The sequence below is a fragment of the Quercus robur genome, chromosome 10 (assembly GCF_932294415.1).
Source record: "Quercus robur chromosome 10, dhQueRobu3.1, whole genome shotgun sequence".
In the NCBI taxonomy this organism is placed as follows: domain Eukaryota; kingdom Viridiplantae; phylum Streptophyta; class Magnoliopsida; order Fagales; family Fagaceae; genus Quercus; species Quercus robur.
Window position 1 is genome coordinate 7,482,456 of NC_065543.1, and position 11,313 is coordinate 7,493,768.

General features: G+C 31.6%; 1 long non-coding RNA gene across 2 annotated transcripts; it reads left to right on the forward strand.

The window, feature by feature from the left end:
* The first annotated feature begins 1,506 nt into the window (after positions 1 to 1,506).
* Positions 1,507 to 2,976, forward strand: LOC126701482 (uncharacterized). 2 transcript variants are annotated; one of them, XR_007647372.1, is made up of 2 exons: positions 1,507 to 1,819; positions 2,504 to 2,976. It is a non-coding gene; the product is annotated as an uncharacterized LOC126701482 (long non-coding RNA). The 2 variants fall into 2 exon arrangements; XR_007647371.1 differs by having other exon boundaries at positions 1,507 to 1,815.
* The last annotated feature ends 8,337 nt before the right edge of the window (positions 2,977 to 11,313 follow it).

The following is an 11,313-nucleotide window of genomic DNA, read 5'->3' on the forward strand; positions in this document are numbered from 1 at the left end:
TTTTTTTTTGAGATCTCCATTCTTTGTATCTAACGTATAGGTATACATATATGTTGAAAAAAAAAACTCTGTACTTACTATTTACCCTGGAGAATTAGAAATTAAATATTTGAAATACAGCAAGTGAAATTGAGTTGTATCTTGAGTTAAAGATCCATATTTGATAAGGAGAGAATTTATCTTCAAACAAAGCTTGATTTGAGTTTGGAGTCTGCATTATTATCGTTTAAAAGATTAACACTGACCCGCCCCTTACATCCCTATATAAAACCAACTTCTTTTGTAATATGATTGTATTAACAATTTTGACAAGAGGATGTGAAGTATTTGACCACTTTAATATAATGAAAAAAAAAAGTTTATTAAATTGGGAGATGTACTTAGTGTGTGCCCTATATGAGCTTTGGTGGAATTACTAAAAAAAATATATATCTTATTTAAGAATGTTATATATTCCACTCTTTAATTTTATATTTCAGGGATCAAGTTTACAGTGGGAAGAACCCTACCAGTGCGATCTCCTACAATAGAGAAGATTAAGTTGCATTTGATTGGGTTTCACTTTATTTTTAGAGTAACATTCAGAAAGCCATTTGGTTGATCCCTATAGTTGGGGTTAACTGGCTCACTTAGTAGTAGTAACTAGTAAGTTTATTTGCCATTTCCTAATGTGTCTCAAGCAAATATGTGTAGAACATAATTATGTTTTTGATTAATTAACCTTTCAATTTTGGTTTTTCATTAGGAAACTTAGAGTGCATGTGGATATGTTTCTGGAGAAGTAAGGACGGTGGATCCTTATTGTTCCCTCTTATGTCTCCTACTCATTCTAAAAATTAAAAAAAAAAAAAAAAAAAAAAAAAAAAAAAAAAAACTAGCCTATAAGCATGCGCTCACACACGTATTCAGAGGCTCTTCTATTTTTTGGATAAGAGTTAATTTAGAGCATCTATTATAATTTTGGATTACTACATTTTCCAATTACAAAAAAAAAAAAATAAATAAATAAAAACCTAGGTGTGTGATGAAAAATTATTTCATCACACATAATACTCATCACACCCCTAGGTTTTTTTTTTTTTTTTTTTTGTGATTGAAAAATGTAGTAATTCCAAATTATAATAAATGCTCTAAATTAACCATTACCCAAAAAATAGAAAAGCATCTGAGTACACGCGTGAGCGTGACGCTCAGAGGCTAGTCCAATATAATTAAAAGAATATTAAGTTATCTACCACTCTTTCTCACTAATCTAAGTAAAATTATTAAGTTTTAAAATCCAAAATTTTAATTTTTCATCTCACCTGAAATTTAATCTACCAAATTCAATTTTTTAAGAGATAGATTTATACAATTATCAAACTATTAGGCTATTATTCCATAATAAAAAATAAAATAAAAAACTCTTAAACTATTAGTTATATTTACCTATAAGAAATTAATATTTATTAAAAAGGAAAAATCAATTGGAAAGGATAACTCCCACCCAAAAAACTGTCCTATAAAGCCTTAACACTCATACAAACTGAAGTTTAAACGTTCCGTCAGTTTCTTCCAATTAAGTTTGTTTCATTACTTTCGTTGTTGTCATCTTCTCTCAATTGAAAATCCAAGAAAAAAACATATTTCTCGCAAACCATAGCAACAGAAGAGTACACATAGGTGTTTTGGGATACTATTCATATCTCTGGGACTACTCAGTCGAAATGGATAAGCCCTCAATAGTGAGTTACCAGAGGATACTCTTGGAAGTAGGATCTGAAGATTCCACAGAAGTCAGAGATTGAGGAATTCTTCATAAAGAAATCTCTCTCTGTGAGTATGTTTCTCCCCCCGCCCCACAGGGAACAGTGTTTTTGGGGTCAAAAGAGTTCTGTGGTTTTTCACTTTTGGTCTGAACTATTATTTTTCTTTTTGTTTTGTTTTGTTTTTTTTTTTTTTTTTTTTTTTTTTTTTTTTTATAATTTATATATATTACAGTACTTATATTTTTTGGGGAAAAAAAGGAGCTCTTTAATCTCTTTGATTAATCTCTAAGCATTTGTTTCGTTTTGTCAGAGGGATGGGTTCTTAAATGTACATTCTGTGAATAAATTTGTGAATTGCTATAATTTCTTTTCACTTTCATGTAATTATTGACTCTTTGAACTACTAGTACTATCTAGTGCCCATAAACTGTTTGATAAAATGTCCCTAGGGATGATTGGTATTTTTTTTTTTTTTTTTTAAATAATATGTGGTTCACCAATCAATTTAGAAGTTAATGTTGCAGGACAATTTATAGCTTTTTGCTACCACAAATTAAAGACATGTTACTGTTTGGTTGAACCTTTCTATGGCTATGGTTTTAATTTGCTGAATTTGGTTGCACAAAATTTTTTAATAATTGGCATTCAACTTATTTTGAATTGTTGTTGTCCCTACTTTTAATGGTTTTTTTGGTTATATATTTTGCTTATTGTATGATTTTGTTTTACAAGCTTCCAATCTGACTTTACAATAGCTTTTTGAGCCTCAGTTTGCAACAGAAACTTATGCTTTGGTTAGCACTCACGTGGATTGAAAGGAGAATCCAGAAGCATGTGTTGAAGGCTGATCTTCCTGGGCTTAAGAAAGAGGAAGTGAAGAATGAAGTTGAATATGATAGATTGGAGTACTACAAATAAGTGGAGAAGGAAGAAAAGAATGACAAGCGGCATGGAGTGGAGCATTGCAGTGGATGCTGGATGCAGTGGAGAATTGCACTTTCACTATGATGGTCCCTAAGTAAGGCTTTGAGCTAGGGGGTGGCTTTATCTTGGCTGTGTGGCAGTTTCAACTTTTGACTCTATTACTATTTAACTGCTGAGGTTTTTTTTTTTTTTTTTTTTTTTTTTTTTTTTTTTTTTTTTTTCAGAACTTAATTTTTTCAGAACTTTTGTTTAGAACTTTTTGAAGTATAGGGTTGTTTATTTTAGATAATATTGGTTGATTAAACTTAATTTTTTTTTTATTGGTAATTTTTATTGTTGAGCTAATTTTTGTTGAATTTGCATATTTTGTTTTAGATTTAAATCTATAAATTTTTTTATGGTCACTAAAATGAGAAAAATACTAGAGCTACAATTTTTTTTTTTTTTTTTTTATAATTTGTTGATGTAATAAGTAGTTATTAGCAAGTAAAAATATAATGTAAGTGGTGAGTCCATATGTGAACCGATAAAAATTTACTACCAAAATAGTTTATAAAATTTTTGTAAGTATAGCATTACTCATAAAAAAAATCAATGATATTGTTTAAGGGGAAGGAAATGTTACTTTATAAAACAAAGTTGCTAAAATTAGTACACATATAAAATAATTTTTTTTTTTAATTAGGTGCCCCGCCACAACCCCCCCCCCCCCCCCCCCCCCCCCCCCGGCAGTCCAACATTGGCTCCGTTCCTGTCCCTAAGGTGGAGGTGAAGAAGCCCAAACGTATAAGCCATTGAGATTTCCATTTAAATTTTGATTTGATATATCCTATATATTTTACGTGTCAACGTACGTCTAAAATTTTGGTTAATAAATATAAATTTGGGTTTATTTGTTCATTTTTTGGTGTTTTCGTTGTGAACACAATATTGTGATTACTATCTCTCTATGTAGATCGTTCAAAATTATGTTGGAGGTTTTTTGTTTGGAGAGTTTCAAAGAATACATATAAACATTGCTTCAACCCTTTTCAATTTCAGTCAATTTACCTTTCTTCATCAAATTGCCTACTTCCAGTTAAAGCCTGGGTAATATGAGGTATGAACTTATTCTAGAATTACGAATTACAAGAAAAAAGAAAAGAAAAATTCTTTTTGAGTCAATTATCTATTAAAATATAGTGATGCATTATCAAATGTCGTGGACCTCAACTTGGTGATTGTGTAAATTTTAAGCTTTGTTCATAGGTTCTTCAATTTTTTCCCTAAAGATTAATAACAAATTAATTAGGGAATACTAGTCTCTGAACATGCAATTACTTCCAATCACTTAAACATTGATTATCACTTTAAAAATCATTATGATGAACGTAAATCATTAACCTTGAGAGAGAGAGAGAGAGAGAGAGAGAGAGAGAGAGCACGCACTCAAAGTCTCTTCTATTATTTATTTAATTTTTTTTTTTTTTTTTGTGTAAAAATAATCATTTGGATCCACTATAATTTGGTACTAGCCTTTGAGCACATGTGCTCAAAGGCTCTTTGATTATTATTATTATTATTATTATTTGTAAATGTTACTAATGTGCATCCATTATAATTAGGGATTACTACATTTTCCAATCACAAAAAAACTTAGTAGTGTGATGAAAAAAATATTTCACCCGCAAATGCATAACACTCATCACACCTTATGTATTTTTATGGTTGGAAATTGTAATAATTTCTAATTATAATTGATGTAAATTATTAACTTTTACCCAAAAATAAAATAAAATAAAAGAGTCTCTGAGTATGCACCATAGTATAACTAATGATCTCTAATTTTGCTCTATTTGTAGGTCTCTTTTATAGCAGGTCTTCTATTTATACTTTATGTGAGTTTTTTAGGCTATGTGTCCCATGTTTGCAAGGATCAAATAACCTCTTGTAACTGACTGAAGTTCTCCACATTCTAATTCCCATGTTTGAGAACAGCTTATTTAACTAAAAATGAAAACTATTTGCTAAAAGTACAATAGATAAAACTAAAGGTTGCTAAAATAGTACAGTGAAACCAATAAATAGTACCAAAAAGTGCAATAAGACTCATAAATAATAACAAAAATAAGCTGAATAGTAGCAAGAATAAGTTAAATAGAAAAAAAAAAAAAAAAAAAAAAAAAAAAAAAAAAAAAAAAAAACTGTCTTTTTAAGCTAATGCTAAACACACACTAATTATGTCTGCCCATAATTTGGGCTTTTCCCTTATGATATAGTGTTTTTCTCTTACACCATTCAATATTTTTTAATTGGATGCAAATATTGACAAATCCACCGTTAGATTACATTATCTTTGTATATTTTTTATGTTTGCAAAATTTCAAGGTGATAAAAAATTAATATCCATGTCATCAATCAATTGTCAAAATTCAAATTTTTGTAGTTTAAAATAATGCATAAAGTATGAGTTTATGGATCAAATGGTAAATAGCATCCGATTGATATGAAAATTGGCATGCACATTAAGAACATATAGAACATGTAATTCAACGACTGGATTTTCAAAATATTAATTCAATAACAAGTTATTAGTTAGTGTAACATTTCTTAGAGTTACACCAAGTGTAACTTGAACCCAACTATATATATATATATATATATATATAACTCATAATCACATATGCTTTCATCCTTAAAAATAAAAAAATAAAAAAAAATAAAAAAAATAAAAAGTAGATAGAATTAGATAGTTTGTTTTTGAAATGACTTGGTGAAAGGAAATTGAAAGGTCATGCCAAAAAAAACGTTTAAAAAAAAAAAAAAAAAAGGTTGTTTCCAAATCTTAAGAGCATTCTCATCAGTTCTTTTATAAAAAATGTTATTTTAACACACCAAAAACTTACTTTATTATTTTATCACATCATTTACAATATCTCATTTATCAGATGTGTTATTCTTCCCTTCTATACATTAAAATAATATTTACACTGATGGTGTCACAAATAATCCCTAGTCCATAACTCGTCCATATGTCTCGTCCAACGACAGAAGCAACAATAGGCGGAGAAAATTGCAAGCGTACCAGCAAACCTCATCCGTATATGGACGAGCTTAATACCTTGAGATCTACTCGTCATTTATGAATGACAAGCCTTCCAAGATGATCTCGTCCGTCTTTCACTAAAAGTGGACGAGATCATCCTGGAGGTCTCGTCCATCCTTACTATGGATGGACTAAAAGTGGACGAGCTCCTCATGAAGGTCTCGTCCATCCTCACTATGGATGGACGAGTTCATCGGCCCGTCCGACCTAGGTAACTTCCACAGCGGTTACTCCCAATTCTCCGGACTCCTCGACACTGGGAACGGTTACCAAACAGATAACCGTTCCACACACACACTATATAAGGCTTCTTCGATGAAGGGTAAGGGGATTCAGACATTTTTCTTACTTTTAAGAGAATACTTCTTCGTTACAGAGAGTTCAAAGTAACTAACTTGATCATCGGAGGATTTTTGGCCGGTCCTCACCGGTCCCCTCTGATTCTGTGTCTTTGGTATTACAGGAGATAGCCCGAAGATCAACGTTCAAGTCTTATCAACCCACTGATAATCAAGGAATCATCATACACCACATTAAAATAATATATTAAACTCCTCCAACAACAACTCTTCCACCACTGCTGCAACAACGGCATCTTAAAAAAAAAAAAAAAAAAAAAAAAAAAAAAAAAAAAAAAACCACCACAACTACCCAATAATCACCACCACAACCACCAAATTGCCGCCACAACCACAGTACCACTGCCACAACTAACCCATAACCCACCACATTCACAAACCTCAAAACCCATCCAAAATCAAACAAACCCACAGCTCAGGCAGTGAGATTGGCTTCAGGCGAGAGATGTCAGCGACGAGATCTACTTCAGGCAGCTTCAGGCGAGATCAGTTTCAGGGGCTTGAGGTGGCTTTAGGCAAGATCAGCTTCAGACGGCTTGATGATGAGAGAGGAAGAGAATGAGAGTGAAGAGGGAGCTTTGGAGGACGACCATGGCTCTAGCGAGATTGGCAGCTTCGGCGAGATCGACAAAAGAGAAGAACTTAGACGTAGAGAGAAAAGAAAAAACTCAGATGATAGAAACGATGAGATAAAAGAGAGAGAGAAAGTTGAAGTGAATATATGAGAGAGAAAACCCGGTGAATAAACAATAATAAAAAATTTTGGCATTGATGTCTGCACCGTCTCATATTTGAGACGGTACTGTAACATGTTGCAAAATTTTGGCACATTTGAAACACCTCATGAGGCATGAATAGTGGTGTTTGGTGTGTCAAATGCCAACCAAATATTTGGCATTTGACACACCTGATGAGAATGCTCTAAAATGCAAAGGAAGTTGAAAATAGATACTAGCCGAGCAGTTTCTAGTTAATTTTAAGACCCAATGAAAACATGGAAAAAATAGTTTGAAAAGTCATACTTTAATGAATTCGTGCTCTAGTTCAAACCACACTACCAACTTCTATGATTTTTTTTTTCTCACACAAGAGGGGCTTCTTTTTCACATTTCAGGAACCATGGCTCTCTCTCTCTCTCTCTCTCTCTCTCTCTCTCTCTCTCTCTCTCTCTCCAAATTTAACTAATTTTTGTATGATTGAATACATCTAGTTGACCTTCATCATTTAGCCACTTGCCTTCCATATACTTACAGCCTATGGTATAAATCTTTGAATATCAAGTACCAATATCAATATTGGTTTGGTGAAAATATCAATTTGGTCCTTATATTTTGAAGTCATTTTTAATTTGGTCCTTAGTTTTTCCCAAAAAAATAATTTGGTCATTATTATTTTTAACTTGCAATCAAGTTTTTTTTTAACTAAGATGATGACATAGAGTATTAGAGATTAACTTGACAGCAAGTTAAAAATTATAGGAACTCAATTGACTGTTGGGAAAAAGTGAGGAATAAATTGAAAGGGATCCCAAAATATAGGGACAAAAATGGTATTTTTTGCCTTTTGTTGGAAATTTATTGGGGCAATTATATGGTAGTGAAGCTTTGCTCATTGGGCCATGGTGCTGAATATCAAAATAAGAGGTTGCGTCTAGTGGGTGTAGCTAGGAAATGAGGAAGTGGGTGATGGGATTATGCTTGGAACCTAACTAAATGGTTAGAAAATGTAAAGATCGTTGGCTATCATCACCATATTTAAATGGATCATAAGCTGAAATTTCATGCTTTCCCTTCCTTTCTTTCTTTATAATTACATGTTTTTTGAGCATATTTTATGTTGTGAGTTTTGGTTTTCATTTGCTAGTTCGTTAACCCTAAATGCCAAAAGACATGTACTTGTGTTTGAAAATTTTAGTCATTTATTGATGCTTGAAAGTTATTTGAGATAAACCTTCTGGCAACTAGTGTTAGCTTGAAGTGATTATCTAATTTCACAGATAAGTGTAAGGGTAGGGGTGTTCATGGTGCTGTGTGGTTTTGGGCCATTTTTAGCACCGTACTTTGCAGTGCTGTTTAGCCAAAACCATAATTGCATCCACACTATTTTTGTGGTCACATGTGTGGTGTAGTGTGGTTTAGAATTTAAGCAAAACCATAACTGTATCGCACTTCATTTTTGCTGTCACATGTGTGGTGCGGTGTATGAGATGCGATTTAAATGGTTTGAAATCAGTATATTTTTCAAATTTTGGGCTTTTCCTACCCAATCCAAAACTAATTTTTCCCTTTATTTTGGGCCATGTTCTAAACTATTGAGCTAGTTTTTCTTTATTTAAGGCTGACTTTCCTAATTAATACTTGCTAGAGTTATCAAAGTTTTTCTTGAAAACTAAGGTTATTAAACTAATAATAATATATTTAATATTAAAAATAAATAAATATATTAATATATAGAGAGGGTGCGGTGCAATTTGTGCGGCTTTTTTAATTATAAAACCACAACCACACTGCACCATGCGGTGTGGTGTATTGTTACTTGCGGTACGGTGCGGTTATGCTATTTTCCGGATGGTTTTGATGGTTATGCTATTTTCCGGATGGTTTTGGTGCAATTTTTGCAATTTGGTGAACATTACTAGGTATGGGGTCTAGAAATGCCTAACTTAATACAACTTTTTGAAATATCTATATAAGTCAACAATTGAGAGAATGAGAAATCATAAGTGACTAAATTCCTAAAATGACTAAGTTGACCTACTAGACTAAGCTACAATTCCTAGTAAATTGACATAGACTACTTTGATATAAAGCATCACAAAATAATATATGCAATCTCAATATAAAGCATATTTTTGAACAGTTTGTCTCAATTAAAGGCAAAGTTACAAAAAATTAAGTAATTTAAGACTTCGAATGGAACAATAAATTAAAATAAAACTAAGATTAACAATAACATATTGTATCAAAGTTAAGCATATGATTCAAATCACAACTACAAGTATACAAGGAGACATAAACTTATAAAATAGGACAATGAGGGTCTTTAAAGCATCTGAAAAACTTGAATTCTGACTCTTACCCTCTTTACCTTGCAAAAACTATGTATTTGTGAAATGACTATAACACAAAGAATGCACGGTAGTTATAATGTCTTGATAGTTACTTATTATTATGCTACATGTCTTTATTTGATGAGTTTCTTAGGCCGTGTGTCCCACGTTTGCAAAGATCAAATAACCTCTTTGTAACTCACTGAGGTCTCCACATTCTAATTCCAACGTTTTTCTCGGATAATTATATTATGTCATTGCACCTGTTAACCTTCTCGTGCTACTCACGTGCCTTCAGGTCAATTTAAAATAACTACTAATTATGTGTGCCAATGATTTGGGCCTTTCCCTTATGATACAGTGCTTTTGGGCCTCAATTGGTGTGAGAGACCGGAAAAACTAGGGTGCTCTCAAAAAGAGATTTGGGTGCTTAGGGCACCTCTCTTTTGGGTAATTGTGTAGAGTTGTCACTTTAAAAAAAAAAAAAAAATACAATTCACATATCCAAAAATACCTCAAATGTCATTGATTGATTATACAAATACAACTTTGTAGAATATCTTTAAAAGGCTTTGGTTCTAAATACAATCTATGTGAAAATTACAAAGTTTTGTATTTAATGAAAATATAGACCAGCTTTTTATTCAAAAAAAAAATTCAGATTAGTATTTAATGAAAATATAGATTTGTTTTTGTTTAGAAAAAAAATTCAGAAAAAATTTCATATTGTATTTAATGAAAATACAGATCTATTTTTTATTATACAAAATTTCAGAAAAAGTTTTCAGATTGTATTTAATGAAAATACAAATTTGTTCTTGATCAGAAAAAATTCAAAAAAATTTTCAGATTGTTTTTAATGAAAATACAAATCTATTTTTGTTTTTTGTTTTTTTTAGAAAAAGTTTTAGTGATTAATTGTAGATCTTGAATTTAAAGAGAAATTATATCATAAACATGTCAATCAACTAAAGAAAATTCCAACTAAACATGTGAACATGGCATATATAAATTGTGAAAAAGATCATAATGAAATCAAACACATATTCATAAAGACCATGCAATGAATGGCACATATATATCTATGAAGAATAAGAAAGAGAAAAATAAACACAAGAACAAAATTAAATACCTACTTGCATGAATGTACCCTTCAATGGAAGAATACTTTAGAAATCAAAGAAACTTTCACTTCTTTGAGATCTAAAATATTTTTTTCTTACAAAAAAGAAATTCTTAAAACCAAGGCTTCTAGAGCGTCTTTAACATAAAGGGAGCAGAGATGTCAGAAAAAGAAGGGCCTTGATTTCTGATCTTTTTCCTCTATTTATAGAGGTTGGATGCTTGAGAAATAAGCTGAATAAGATCAAATACGAATTGGAACGCGTCGTTATCCCCAAAAATTCGAAAAGGATAGGTTTCATCTTAATAAGAAGGTTCTTGGGACGGGCCTCAAATTTGTGATAATTGGCAATTGCTATGTGCCGATCGACACTCCAAGAGTGCCGACTAGCCCTTATGGATGCCGGGCCCCTCTTCCAATTTTGGTTTGATTTAGACTCTTTTTTGAGGAGTTTTGAGTTGGGAATTGCACCTAGACGCTTTTTTAATTAATATTCTAAAATTAATCATTTTTATTTTGATAATTAGGTCTTTAAAATAATTATCTGATAGATAAATATTCTAAAAAAAGACTTAATTATCAACAATTTCCTTATTATCTATGTTAACGTGTATAGTGTTGTGAGCTTTAGGCCCAACTAGGTTACGTGTATAGCACACATTCTTGTACTACACTCTTAATTGTACTGCACTCATATGCCTCCTATATAAAGACACTCATGTATATTCTTTCATTGGAGAAATACAATACATTTCATTCAGTATTTCTAACATAATATTAGAGTCATTGCTTTAATTTTTTGTGTTCTACAGTCTTCTCTTTGTCTGTAATTTCTGCTGCCTCAACTTCTTCGGTCAGTAAGCCTTTTCAGTGCCTCTCCTGACTACCCTATCACACCCCAAACCTGATACCTGGATTTATGACCATGACCGACATGCTAATATTAAGCTTAAACCTAATATTAACAAGAACCAACTTAACTTTTTCCAAAACTTTTACAAAAGCTTCCCTCTTTCTTTTCATTC